This window comes from Lissotriton vulgaris, chromosome 5 (assembly GCF_964263255.1).
Source record: "Lissotriton vulgaris chromosome 5, aLisVul1.2, whole genome shotgun sequence".
In the NCBI taxonomy this organism is placed as follows: Eukaryota; Metazoa; Chordata; class Amphibia; order Caudata; family Salamandridae; genus Lissotriton; species Lissotriton vulgaris.
The window spans coordinates 1,590,945,878-1,590,959,623 of record NC_141693.1 but is presented as its reverse complement, the minus strand read 5'-3'; the positions used below and the strand labels follow the sequence as shown (position 1 = coordinate 1,590,959,623).

General features: G+C 43.6%; 1 pseudogene; it reads right to left on the bottom strand.

Annotated features, from left to right (window-relative positions):
* Window positions 1-6,516: 6,516 nt before the first annotated feature.
* LOC147716759 (small nucleolar RNA U13) lies at window positions 6,517-6,602 on the bottom strand (annotated as a pseudogene).
* Between the last annotated feature and the right edge of the window lie 7,144 nt (window positions 6,603-13,746).

The window sequence follows — 13,746 nt, the reverse complement described above, 5'->3', positions numbered from 1 at the left end:
AGGCTCCCATTCTCTCTGGGAGCGTACATCCAGGCCGCTCAGTCCAACCCTGACACAGCTCTCATCCTGCCATTATAAATTAATGAGGTAACCCAATTGTCATTAGGACCTGGGTATAATCAGAAAAAAAAAATTGGTCCTAATGGCTAGGATAAAACAATACTCAATATTGTAATACCATTAAACATAATCCAAATGTTAGAGAGAGAGAGAAGAAAAACACAATTGAACATGCTTCTATGAAATTCAATTAAATTCTTTATATTTATAATATTATATTGAAAAAGTTCATTAGTATACAATCAATAGTTAAACTTTGCTCAGATAGGCGAATAGAAAGTGCTCGCAGAAGTGCTCCAGGGATGTGAAATTGGTAGAGAGGATGAATCAAAAGGGTTATAGACAAAACACTTTTAACAATGTAAAGGAATCATGTCACACTACAGTAGATTTTTGAAAACCCTGTCCAGAGAAGGGTCACACATGTTGAACACAATATCCATATAAAGAGGCAGATTTAATCAAGGCACATCCGTCTTTAGGATAATGCAACACAAATTGATCCAGGCTCTTATGGTTAAGTCGTCGACCCAGATATAAAGCGTGGCAATGAAGGTCCTAGCAAGCAGGTCTTCATCAGGACGTAAAATTAGCAACCTGGAAGTAAGGGAGGTGAATGTACAAATTAATCAGTGAAAATAAGAAACTGTCTCTCTCTCTCTCTCTAAGAACCTAAGAAGAGCCACTGGCCTTCAGTGGTGTGGAAAACACCACACGCTCTTATTGTGTAAGTGTGCCGATGGGTGCCTTATCTAGTCTTTTATGGGGCTGTAAGTAAAGCTGTGGGATACCACTGACAATTGAGAGACGATAAAACACTATCAAACAAATTAATGCGCCAATTGTATAAATAATTGAAACATCACTCACCTTTTAAGCGGAGAAAACAGATAAAAATCCATATGAGAATTAATCAAAAAATGGGTTACTGGCTTCGAAATAATTGTTCGTGAGGAAGGAGCCCCGAATTTTATGGAAATGTGAGGTCACTGAAAAAACTGTGGAAATAGCCTATCGTTGAAAAAGCCTGTCGAAAAAAACAAATCTTCATACATTGGAAAAAGATATGTGCTCAAAAAATGAGAGAGCCACTCACCTCCCATGAAAAGTTAAGCTCTCTTCCCTGGCTCCGTGGCTTGATGACAGTCAGCCGCGAGTATGCTGACTAAGTGCTTGGAGAAAATAGAGCCTCCTCTGCGTGCATGCTGTGGAATCAGTGCCCTGAACGTGGCCGTCAAGAAGCCTCATTCAGCAGAAAACTGATTTGCATAGAAGAAAGCCTGACGGGGACGGAAAAAGGAACAAAGGGGTTTCCTGTCTTTTTGGACAGACGTAAAAGGAATGATAGGTCAAGTCATGTATACTGTTATGAAACAAAGTCACAAGATTTCAGGGCAGTAATATTAAAAAACGTGTGCATAAAAACATGATACAAACTCACACTTCTGCACATCTGATGATACATAGGGTTCAGTTGGCAAAAAGTTAAAGGTGTGTTATTACAATATTGAGTATTGATTTATCCTAGCCATTAGGACCAATTGTTTTTTGTATCACTCTCATGGTGCCAGCAGCATGAGAGCAGCGTCAGGATTGGCCACAGGGGAGTCCGGGAGCCTGTGTGGAGTCCGAGAGGCAAACACAAGGAGTCAAGCTGTCGTGGCTGATGAGGGCTGAAAGCCTGAAACCGGTCCTAGGATGCTTGTTTTCAGTCTAGGGAGGACCTGGCCTGGCAATTCAGGCTGGAGTGTTCCCATTGGGCGCAGGGTCAAAACTGATTTGCATATGGCTGGGTCCAAACTGGAATGGCATGGTGATAAAAAAAACGATGGATTTAGGCCCAGATCTCTGTACTGGGGGGAATGTATGACATTGTTCTGCATTGCAGCCATCAATTGTTCTTTTTGCATTTGCCACTTAGAGTCAGAGGGGAGCAGAAGAGCGGCTTTTAAAAAAATGTATTTTCGTTGTTGATTCCCATACCCACTGCCCCCCGCCTCACCACTCTGCCGTGACACCAGCTGCTACTGGTTCACCCTGACAAGAGGTGTGATTATCCCATGAGGTGGATATTCACCCCCCTCAAATAATAATTTGATTTCTTACATCAGGAAAATGTTAACAATGAAATACAAAGACACTTCCTAAGAAAAATGTTGACCTTTACCATTTTGGAGTTGCTAGCCTTTTATAGAACTTGGAAAAAACAGATATATTCCTCAAATGACAAAAGCAGTCACCGCTTTGTAGTCTAAGGAAATGTGAATTTCCAAAAGGTCCCCAATTTGTACATTGAATATTCGAGATTATGGGTTGGCATGAGTAATTCCTTTGAATAGCTGATTTGAAATGAAAATGTCTTGCTGGTAAGTACCAGACTTTCAAACCAGGAGACCAGGGTTAAAATCTCAGATTCCTTTTTCATCAAATTGTATGATTTTGAGAATATTAATTTATATCTCTGCCTTACTTCCTTTTAAGAGTGACCAGATGAGATTTAGTTTCCAGTGTGTGTATTCCAAGCGAATGCTATTATACTGAGCCAGGGCACGTCTCGTTCTCTAGATTGTGAAAGTAAGGTCTCACTGATTGCTCACAAGCTGTAGTCTGTAAGCACGGTCTTAGTATATGAACATGTTGCTGCAGCCAAAGCTTTTCTGAGAAATGTAGACCAGAAGATGAAAGGAAGGTAAATTCACAGCTATATATTGCTCACATCTACAACTGATCCTCTGTTCTTAAAGGTGGAGGATCAATGCCATGCCCCTGGAGTTAGGAGAGGCCTCCGTGACAATTCCATTTACATTTGTATTCACAGAGAATGCCCCGAGGTACAGATTAAAATGTAAACCCTTACATCTTGGGACATATGAATTCATAGGGAGACAAGAGGAAGAACTCCAAAAGACTCACCCATTAATGATGCTCAGCAATGGTGCACAACACAAGCAAGGAAAATGGCCCTAGTACCTGTGGTTGGGTGGTGAAAGACAGCCATAACAGGAGTGGAATGGACCTTTACACTCCTGGGCTCTGGTGCCACTATGTGTGCTGCACAAACCATGGCTACACTCATGACAGCGTGGACACATAGAGACTTGAGGGCCTCTGGCTACAAGACCAAGGGGATTCCCCAGTGCTTAATTTGTATGAGAATGGGTGCTGGTGCCCAAAGCTCTGCTCAGAAGCCTACAGCCAGTGATATTAAATGTCAGTGCACCGAATACTAAGGCTGCGTAGTCTTACATTCACTTCATACCTCTTTAATCATCAATCAGACACTCCCTGACGCTTTATCTCATTCGCAGTAGCGTCAAGCTTCCCACAGCGTGCCAGCACACACATTTATACCCTAATATAGAGGATAATAGAATCAGTTACAAGTCCATAGAATCTATACTACTATTATAAAGAGAGAACTGTGTCCTTTGAGCCAGGGAAACTCGAAAAGTACACCACCAATCCAAACACCCAAGACATCTTTGAAAACCTCAGGGCAAGCAGAAGGACATAGGCTATATAAAAATAAAAAATATACGTTCTTTAAAAAATTTTGGAACAAAAAAAAAGTAGTCCCTTGCAAGTAGCGCCGGCCGCGACGTGCGTGATGACATCGGGAGCGCGGGGAGGAGCGGCGTTTAGGAGCAAGAGGAAGAGCGGCGGACATGAGCGCGGGGAGGAGCTGCGGACAGGCGGTGAGGAGCGGCGAGCGGCGGACAAGCGGTAAGAAGCAGAGGAGCAGCGTGGGGAGGTGCGGCGGCTGAGGTAAGTGAAGCAGCCGCGGGTGCGCACCGAGGGACGGGCGGAGGGACGGGTGGGGGCCATGAGTGCTCGCAAGCCTTTTACTCACAGTCGGGACGTTGGGAGAACCAGCGGACAAGAGCCGTGGGTGCACACCAAGGGACGGGCGGAGGGACGGGCAGGGGCCATAAGTGCTCGGAAGCCTTTTCCTCAAAGTGGGGACGTCGGGGGAAACAGCGGACCGAGCGTGGGCAGAAGCGGCCAGGAGCAACAAAACCGGAGCAAGGAAACACTGTAAGTACGCTCTGCTGCTCCTGGCTGCTCTGCTGCGCCTCTCCTGCTGCGATGCAGCCCCCAGCCCCCTTCTGCCCCGGGCAACGCCGGGGCGGGCTGCTAGTATTTACTAAAATACAAGGAGGTGCAGTGATTAGATCATGGGAGCGGATGCAGAAGTCATTCTATAGGTATCAAAATTAGTGCACAGTTTTGACTGAACAAGCAACACCTAAAAATCCTCCCCTCGGATGCCAAAGGTGCTCGATAACTCAACTCGGAGGGAAGCACTTCTGGTTAACATAGTGAGCATAGATTCAACATGTTAGAGGTACTGGATACTAAAGTCAAGAGGCAGAGAAAGGAATAGATTTAATTTCATAGGAATCACACAAATACACACATGCAGACATGTATCTGCCAGGCAACAGGCAAGTCAAGTTTTACAAGATGTGTAAGACATTGGTTAATGAAATAGTACAAAGTCTGCGCACACCAAATAATTGTCTGAGTAATCAAAATAATCAGATTAACAGAATAATGCGTGCGACCCAGTGACGAGGTAGCCAACCTAGTAACTAGACCAGTATACTGGGTGCATATCGTGAATTAATGTATTTAAACTTCACATTATTTTTCAACAAAAGAATCACGAATTATTATCTGATGATAATAATTGGTGATTCTTTTGTTAAATAAGTGACGTTTAAATACATTAATTCACGCTGTGCATCCAGTATACTGGTGTTTCTCCACCAGAATTCTTGTCTAAGACATTGGTTAGACATCTACATCATAGATCCAGAGCTCATGAATAATATGCAGACCCCTACCAGAGAAACAGGCACAAGCTTTGATCATATAATTTGTAGAAGTCAAAAAATGCCATGTCAGCCAGTGTCAGAAAGATACCTGTCAGGAATCCAAAGTGGCTAGTGTCAGAGAGACACTTGTCCTTACACCTTGTACCATAAAAGAATGTTACAACCGACATACTATAACAGAGTCACCATTGCTGAAGAGAACACCCTACATACATTTACAGATGAGAACCCTAGAAGTAATTGCACAGCTACAATAACAAGCTAAAGAGGCAAAATAACTAGATACATTGTTACAGAGCGAAAGAACAACAATGGTATGCAGTAAGTCACTGAATGTTGCAGCACCCGCTGATTATACCGATTCAACACCGAACAGATTGTAAGGTTCAAAAGAGCAATGCCATTGGTTCAGGGGAAATGATTTCAGATCCGCAAAAAATTAAAGAAATATTATCACCAATATGCCCAAAATCATGTGCCCTGGTGGCAGCCCGGTACAACCTCAAAACATGGAAGGAATGTATAGACAGGAGTGTACCCAGTAAGCGACTGCTTTGTCATTGGCTGCAGAGTGAGGAACTTGTCAGACATGCTAAGGCAGTGGTTGTTAACCTATGCAATGGGCACCTTATGGGCCTGCGACACCTACATAGCGAATCCACAACTGCATAGAAAAATAAATAATATTAGCAGACTAATAAATTGTATATAAATAAGCAAGCACAATTTGAAATTTTAAAACGTTCTGTAAATGACAAGGAATGTTAAATTGGAATGTAAAATTTAAGTTGCCATCCTCATATCGATTCCTGAGAGCAGTGCAAGTGTATTTTTGTGGATTAAATACAATCTTTAATTATTCATTTATTTGTTTGATGAATGTTTGTTTCTGTATTTTTGTGTACTGTTTTGCGGACTAAATCATAAAAATTGCTTAGGCCAATGACTTCGGCTTCCAGTAATGACTCATTGTGGGGCCCCAAATCCAACAGGCATTGAAAATGCAATAGGTCTCGCCTTTGATTAAGTTAACCCCTTCCATGCGTGTGAAATTTTTGCGCTGTGCGAGAGTGTTTATTAGTGGGCGGGATTCGGACGGCCAGGGGCCGTCCTCTGCACACGCCCACCGTGACGCATCCGTCACAAGCATGCAAGGGGTTAAAGCCATTTGCTTTGCTAATGGTATTGTATAGCACAGCAAATGGCTTTAACTTAATGAAAGGCGAGACCTATTGCATTTTTAATGCTAGTTTCATATCCAGCCTATGATTATACCAGGAAAATTATGTACCACACAAACATATTGTTCTAACACCAACAGGAGTTTGTTTATGTGTCTCTACATCTTCACCTTCAGTGGAGCATAAATATGCATTTAGCCCACATTACAAATAATGCACTTGATGCCATTGTCAGCTCCTATATGACATACCTTCTGGGACAACGTGCATGGCTTATGCAAAATGTGTTAATCTTCACCCAATTGTGTGATCACATATGCAATTTCATTTGATTTTTGTTGTTAAAACTTTTCTAAAAACCAGAGTAAACTATTTAAAATCGTTTATTCTATCTTTAACAATTTTAACGGAACTGTTTCAAAGGACCACTAGTTCTAACTCAGAGAGGTAATGTGCCCTGTTGTAACAAGGATGGGACGACTAGCGTGAAAACCCACTCATCACTTGCATGAAACAGAGGGATCAGAAGTCAAGGTTAATGGAAGAACACCAGAGAATGAGATTCTCTCATGAATGTGAGGTTGAGAATTTTGTGGCGGTGGTGTCTGTCTACATTTGCCCGGGTCACATTCGAAGCTAATCACGAGTTACCTATGATGTTTTTTTAAGAAAAGAGAGTCCAGTACAGCAAAAGTAGTATTATTATACTAATTTATATGCAGCAGTGTAGCCAATACGTGTCCCGGTTTGTAGTTTCATCCCTTAACCCCTTGGGCGCGGCCGGGATTCTGCACCTGTGCGGCACTTCCGAAGAGTGGGCGGGATCATGACGGCCCCCAGCCGTCTTCAGCGCACGCCCACCCTGTTGCATGACGGACGGGGGTCGTCATCAGCATGGAAGGGGTTAAAAGGACCGCCCACCACATGTTCTATTTAGTTACAACATAGAGAACGGACTACATTGTATCCTCTTGCGGACATTATGAAATGGCAGCATTTATAAATAAAAAGCAAGGGTTGCAGGGGAAGAAGGTGCATTTATGAGATGAACTTTGAATATAAATGAACACTTGACTTTAAACATTTAATAAAACAGACATTGTTTTTGCGTCATCTTTGAGTATGCCAGAATGCTGGTAGTGCACTCACTGGCTGTGGTTGGTGACCCGCACACACTGGAGCAGTTGTGTGGCCGCCGGTGCCCTCAGCGCCTTGGAATGCCCGCCTTGGCACAGCTGCCCGCAGCCCTGCGCAGACGCTGCAGTGATCTTGGCTGCACGCAGGTGAGTGGGCGGCGCTGCTGGCTGCATTCAAGGGACACTCTCGAAACAGTAACTTTGCCGGTGACTTGTGCACATTGTTCTGCTGTGGGATCTCACAGGAAGGCGTGCCTGTCCCCTCCCCTCCACCTGACCCTAGGTGGCATTGCTGCTGTCAGCGGAGGGCCCCGGGGCCCGCATCCGCCTTCTAGAGAAATTCCTTCAGCTCCTGGCAGCAAATGAATGACATGGCGCCGCTCCGGGACTTAAATCGCTGCAAGGCGCTTCCTGCTTGGAAGAGTGGGTGCACGGAGCATTCGGAGAAGGTGAGATGGATTTATTCTCTGGGACCTGGCAGGAGGAGGGAAAGGGGTTAAGGAGTGGATGATGCAGAGCCGGGCTGATGGCTTCCACATTGGAGGTGTAACTCGGAGCTGTAATACGGCTGTGCGGGGATTATTGGAGCAAAAGGAGGAGGGAGGGACGGAGAGGGGGTGAGGGAGAGCCGCTGCAGAGTGCAGGCTAACTGCAAGGAGCGCAGGCTCCGCCGGCACTCTTACTGGGATTCGAATGTGAAGAAAAAAGTGTACACCGACTAATGAAGGAGTGTGTGTACTGCCGCCGGTAAGAGATCCAATCCTGGTGAGTGGGGCCAAAAGGAGACAAGGCGGCAACAATGAAGGACTAAGAAGACTCCTTTTCAATCGTGAGCCTGCATTTTTCATGGAGAATGACAGCAGCCAATGAAGAAGATGGGCGGGGCTTCAACGCCGCCTCCAAGAGCTTCGGAATCTGTATTGATTTCAAGAAGCCCTCCTAGTACAAGTGCAGCGCATGCGATGCTGATTTCAGGCGAGACCTAAAAAGCGTTGATGCTGCAGACCCATTAGGAACTCTGCAGCTGTTATCGGTGAGCGTAGAGACAGGATCCCAATTTAACATACTGCTTTTCAATATGTATGTAAGATAGCTCCAAACGAGGAACATTACTGTGATTCCACCTTCACCTCACCATGAGAGCTGATTCAGTAGGATTTTTGGCCAACAGTGTAGAATAGTTCAGAGATATGACGGAGGACCAGATCATTGGAGGAGCCTTAGTCCAACATATTGAACAATTCTTCTGATGTCCAAGAGGATGATCTTGGATCAACTAAGGACAGAGGCTTGACAAAAGCCACAGAGAAGTTTGAGCTACTCAAAATGTGTTAGGAATGGGAGAAAGTAGATATCAGCCAGTAGTAAGGTAAAGTGCCAGGAAGAACTTAATGCTCATTAATTATGTTATTAATGCATGCCTGAGCTGACGAGCTTTGTGATGCCTGGGGTGAAAACAGGCTGGCACAGTTACAGAATGTATTGCCAAAAGCTATTTCAGAACTGTCTTTGCTCAATCTACCCGAAATGCATTAATATGACTCGATGTATTAATAACTTTAATATATAATTTCCAAGTAAGTTCTGAGCTTTCCTTAGTGGTTTGGGTTCACTGGCTATGGTGCCTTTAGCATATATTTCAACACCCTGCAAATCTGAAGACGCATTGTACGGTAAGCAAATTTTCAAGGTTGGAAGGTCCGAATTTGTGTCTGCTCTGCCAACTGCATGACAGACTGCTGAACGCACATTACCGAGAAATGGGTGTACGATTGCACCTCTAGGAGATTTTGCAAATATATGCAAGCTAAGTATTAGAAAAACAGGAAAATGCTCCTAACTTCAAGCCACAAACATTAGATTGCCTTTTACTCTACACTCAAACTACAAGCAGCAGTATACACAATATACAGCAGGAATGTCCACCCAGAGTTTAAGTCAAACTAAAGTCAAATCAGCATGCCCCCACTGCACCAACTTCTTGCAGGTACAAACATACACTAGTTTTCCAGACCACTTATTGCTACAGTCTTGAAGATTAGTAACAATTGTAACAGGATGTATACTTAATCAATTTGCAGTGTTTTAGTATTCACTCTAGAAAAAAAGTCTGAGTTGGCTACATTAAAGACTTGAACCTGCAACTTTACCGGAGCAGAAGCATTAACTGCTAAGCTGCCTTACCAGGTATATCTGCTGGTCATGTGCATACATAGGTTGCACGATGGTTTAGATTCGGGATGCCCATTGGAAGACAGAGAGGTTCGGATCCATGGCAGTCTCTCAGAATTAGCACTATGTAAATTAATTTCATTTAGATCCCTAAAAGTCAGTTTGTCTTGCAAAGACTGAAAATTCTACATGGATGTCATAGACGTGCGTTTTGCACCTTGACTTAGAATTAAGGTAGCTGCTCCAGAAATGTATATTTATTCAGCAACTGTTATGCTATAAGAGTAGCAACACAGGTCTTTGTGCAAACATTCGCTTAAATCATCATCAAATACTTTCCAAGGATAAAGTGTCCACAACAAAGCACTCTGTGTAACCACCCGGTCACGTCTGAATCTGAAGGACAGCATAGTAACTCCAGCTCAGTTCAGTAAATCTTTATTTCGACAGTAAAAAACCATCATAAAAGTACAATTTATACACTCAATAGAAAAAAAAAAAAAATCATTTAAAAATTCATTAAATTACATTACTGAACATTATAACTTTTAAAAATGAAAGGACGGAACAAATAAATAATACATTTCATGTAGGGGGGTAATATTCCTGTACAAATGTTTGCTAGTCCCTCGTGTTCCTCAATCTTACTGCCACTTTTAAAAAACTAGTGATACAACATAGAGTGTGCTTGTCGCTAGCTTTCTGCAAAAAAAATAATGCAGCTTTAGCCTGGCGGAATTTCTGTTTCCTAAGGATCTCAACCAAAAATCTACGCCTTGGATTCCGATAGAAAGAACATAAAAGTACAAAATGAAGGGTGTCCTGCGGAGACCTATTGTCGCAGCCGCAGGCACCCTTCTGCTCAATCGTTACAGTAAAACCTGAGGGATACGCTAAAATGTTAGGTAACAGATTGAGCCTAAAACGACATTATAAAAATCTATCATGTTGGTTGTACATCAGGAACAGATAGGCTTCCATACCCTCCCCATTGCTAACTCGGGAATGAGATGCAATCGATCCTTTCAACATATCAGCATCACGTCTAACAGTTTTAAATTTCTCTTTAAGCAGCATTTTGACACCTGCTTTACATCTAGTAGAGTTCGATACAGGGTCATTAAAGAGGGGGTGCTCATCTATACTTTCTAGAGTATTCTTAACATATTTAAGCCACGGGATTTTTAGTCCATTTTCTCTGTGCAAGCAGTCCAAAATGATCTCCCTAGTCAGAGCTGCCTCTGGGTTGGACCATATTCTTATCCATGCCATAATAGGCCTCATCTTGACATGATCTGAGATGTATTGAATCCCTAGTTCCGTGTGCACTATTTCCGCAGGGATGGAGTGTGGGACTTTCAATACTCTGCGAAAGAATTTGTCTTCTGCTACTTGTAGTTTTTTAGGGTCCTTGAAACCCCACACTTCTGCTCCATATAGGACTTTTGCTACACTAATTGAGGAATATAGGGACATAGTTTGTTCAGGGCACCATCGTCCTAGCCTACTTGCAAAACTTAAAATTGCACCACTCGAGGAAGCTAGCTTTGTACAATGCTCAGTCACTAAAGGATTAAATTCAAGTTTGCCATCCATCAAAAGGCCCAGATACGAAAAGGTGTCCACTGACTCCAACGTGTGTGTCCCTATTTTGTATACAAACTTTTTTGAGGGATTTTTCCCGGCTATCATGACGAATGATTTCTTCAGATTTACGCACAGATCTAGACTGCCCATAAACTGAACAAATCCGTCTACCAGTTTTTGTAGGCTCATTGGTGTCCGGGCGAGCAGGACCGCGTCGTCCGCGTACAGTAGTACAGGGATTTGGCGCGATCCTATTCTTGGACAATCTACAGCTAGGGCAGTTAGTGCACTTTCTAGGGCATTAATATAAAGTGAAAACAAAAAGGGGGCAAGAATACATCCTTGCCTTACCCCTTTTGTACATGGAAATTGTTCTGTACATCCCCCCTCCTGGTTGTAACGGACCGCGGCCGTCGTATTCCAATGTAACTCCTTTAAAATATTTATTAGCCCCACCTCAATGCCCATATTAAACATCATCCTCCACAATTTTGATCTATTTACATTGTCGAAGGCCGCTGCTAAATCCATAAAACCCATGTAGATCGTACCATTGCTAGCTTTAGTATACTTAGCAGTTAACAGGTATAGGTTTAGGCACTGATCACTGGTCGACTTACCAGCTCTAAACCCGTACTGAACATCCACCAGGGTACGATGCTCTTCTGTCCAATCCATCAGCCGATTCAAAATTACGCGGCCCAGTATTTTAGCAGACACGTCAATTAGTGAAATCGGTCTGTAGCATTTTGGATCGTCCTTGCTCCCTTTTTTAAATATCGGGACGATCAATGCGGTGGACCAAGAGCGTGGAAGACCAGAACTAATAGCTGCATTTAGAACCCTTGTTAGAATCGGTGCCCAGAAATCTGTATTACTCCTATATAGATCTGGTGGAGTACCATCAGGCCCTGGTGCTTTATTTGGTCTCAGCCCATTAATTGCTGATACTATCTCTTCTAATAAAAGGTATGATTCAGAATTCCGGGTACCCTCCCAGGCCCCTTCGTTTGTTTCAGGATTGGGGTCACTATAGAGGCCCTTAAAATGAGCAACCCATTGTTCCAGGAGGATGTTTGTGCTTATCACCGGAGCAGTATGATCTTGAAAGCATGGTCTATTTACTATCCTCCAGAACTCAGTGAAATCCCTATTTTCACCTGCCTCTCGCAGATCTGCCCAAACTTCTGTTTGTAGGGTGATCTTTCTTGCTTTCACCTTCAATTTATAGGCTTGCCTACATTTGGCCACTTCAGCCTTGTCCCTCGGTTTAGTTTTTAGAGACAATTTAAGGTTCCTCAGTGCTTTTGAACAACTAGCATCAAACCATCTTGGTTGAACATTTCCTTTTCTTGACCCCCTAGTTTTCAATAGTTTGTCGGTCAGTTCTGTCAGGGTCTTGAACGCTGCCACTAAAGCCGGTCCTTCAACTTGGAGGTCCAGACACTCCTCAACTTGTTTACTACCCTTTTGGATTAAGGTCTTATAGAATTCCTGGGGATTTATTTTTGCCCATCTGAGTCTTCTCCCCTGATCTGATGGCTGCAGGCTAGTGTCCCCTCGGTTAGCTTTACCACCCCCAATATTACATGATATTTCCATGGTTAGGGGGTTATGGTCACTAAAGGTGCTCCATTCCGTGCTCACCTTAGTGATCCTTGCTTTGGCGAAGGAAGATATCATAATGTAATCTATAATGGTGGAACAACCTCTCCCCTTAAATGTTGGGACGTACGCACCCTCCACCTCTTGGACAATCAGATCAATAGTATGAGCCAATAGGTGGGTTTCCGTTAGTGCAGTTAATAATGAGCCCTCACTGCTATGCTCAAAGTGCGGACCATTTTTTAAAGGGCAGGAGTCCCATCCTGTGCCGGCAGGTGGCAAGGTTTGGCATAGGTGACAGTTAAAGTCTCCCATTAGTATTACTATTGGTCCTCCCCCTCCTATCTTTTGTTCTGATTCTTGAATCAGTCTTTCGTCTATCTCCCGCAGGACAACATGCTCTCCTTCTGCAGGTCTTGAGTTATAGACGTTAAGCACAAATAACCTCAACCCTCTACCTTGGAACCTTACTGCCTGTAGTGTTTGTGACGTCCATGCTGGTGCTGACCATCTACCTTCTAAGGTTAGGCTGACATAGAGGGCTAGCCCCCCTTTTGCTCTTCCCATTCTGCTTTCCTTAGCTGGCACAAAAAAACCTTTGTAGCCTTCTATTTGATACTGTGAGGGATCAACTGCCCATGTCTCCTGCAGGGCTATTATATGGAACCCTTCTAATTGGTTCCGCCAATCTATGTTTTCAAATTTGCCTGCTATGCCCGCTATATTCCAGGACACGATGTTCAATTTTCCTCCCGAGCCCATCACTCTTTTCACATCCGGCTCAGTTAGCCTGGGGTTAGCCCTATTTATTTGCCCATCCCTGTCATTTCTCACCTTCCCAATTGGAGTATATTTTAATACTACATTTACTTGTTCCCCCACAGGTACTTCCATTCCACCTTCAACAGTTGCTCCCCTCCGATCATTTCCCTCGCTTTGTACCCCCCCTTGTAGTCAGTCATTCTCATTCAGATATTGTAGGGGACTATATCTATTTAGCCACTGAGGGCCACCCTGATTTAAAAGTGGTTGGGCATTTTTGTCCCTACGGGTTGCCCAGTGCTCCTCTATTGGTCTTCCCCTTCCCACCTGTCTGAATTGTGGCTGCTGTAAAACTGGTTTTCTGGGATAGAAGTACCATAGTGGCATTGTCCTTATTGTGCTGGT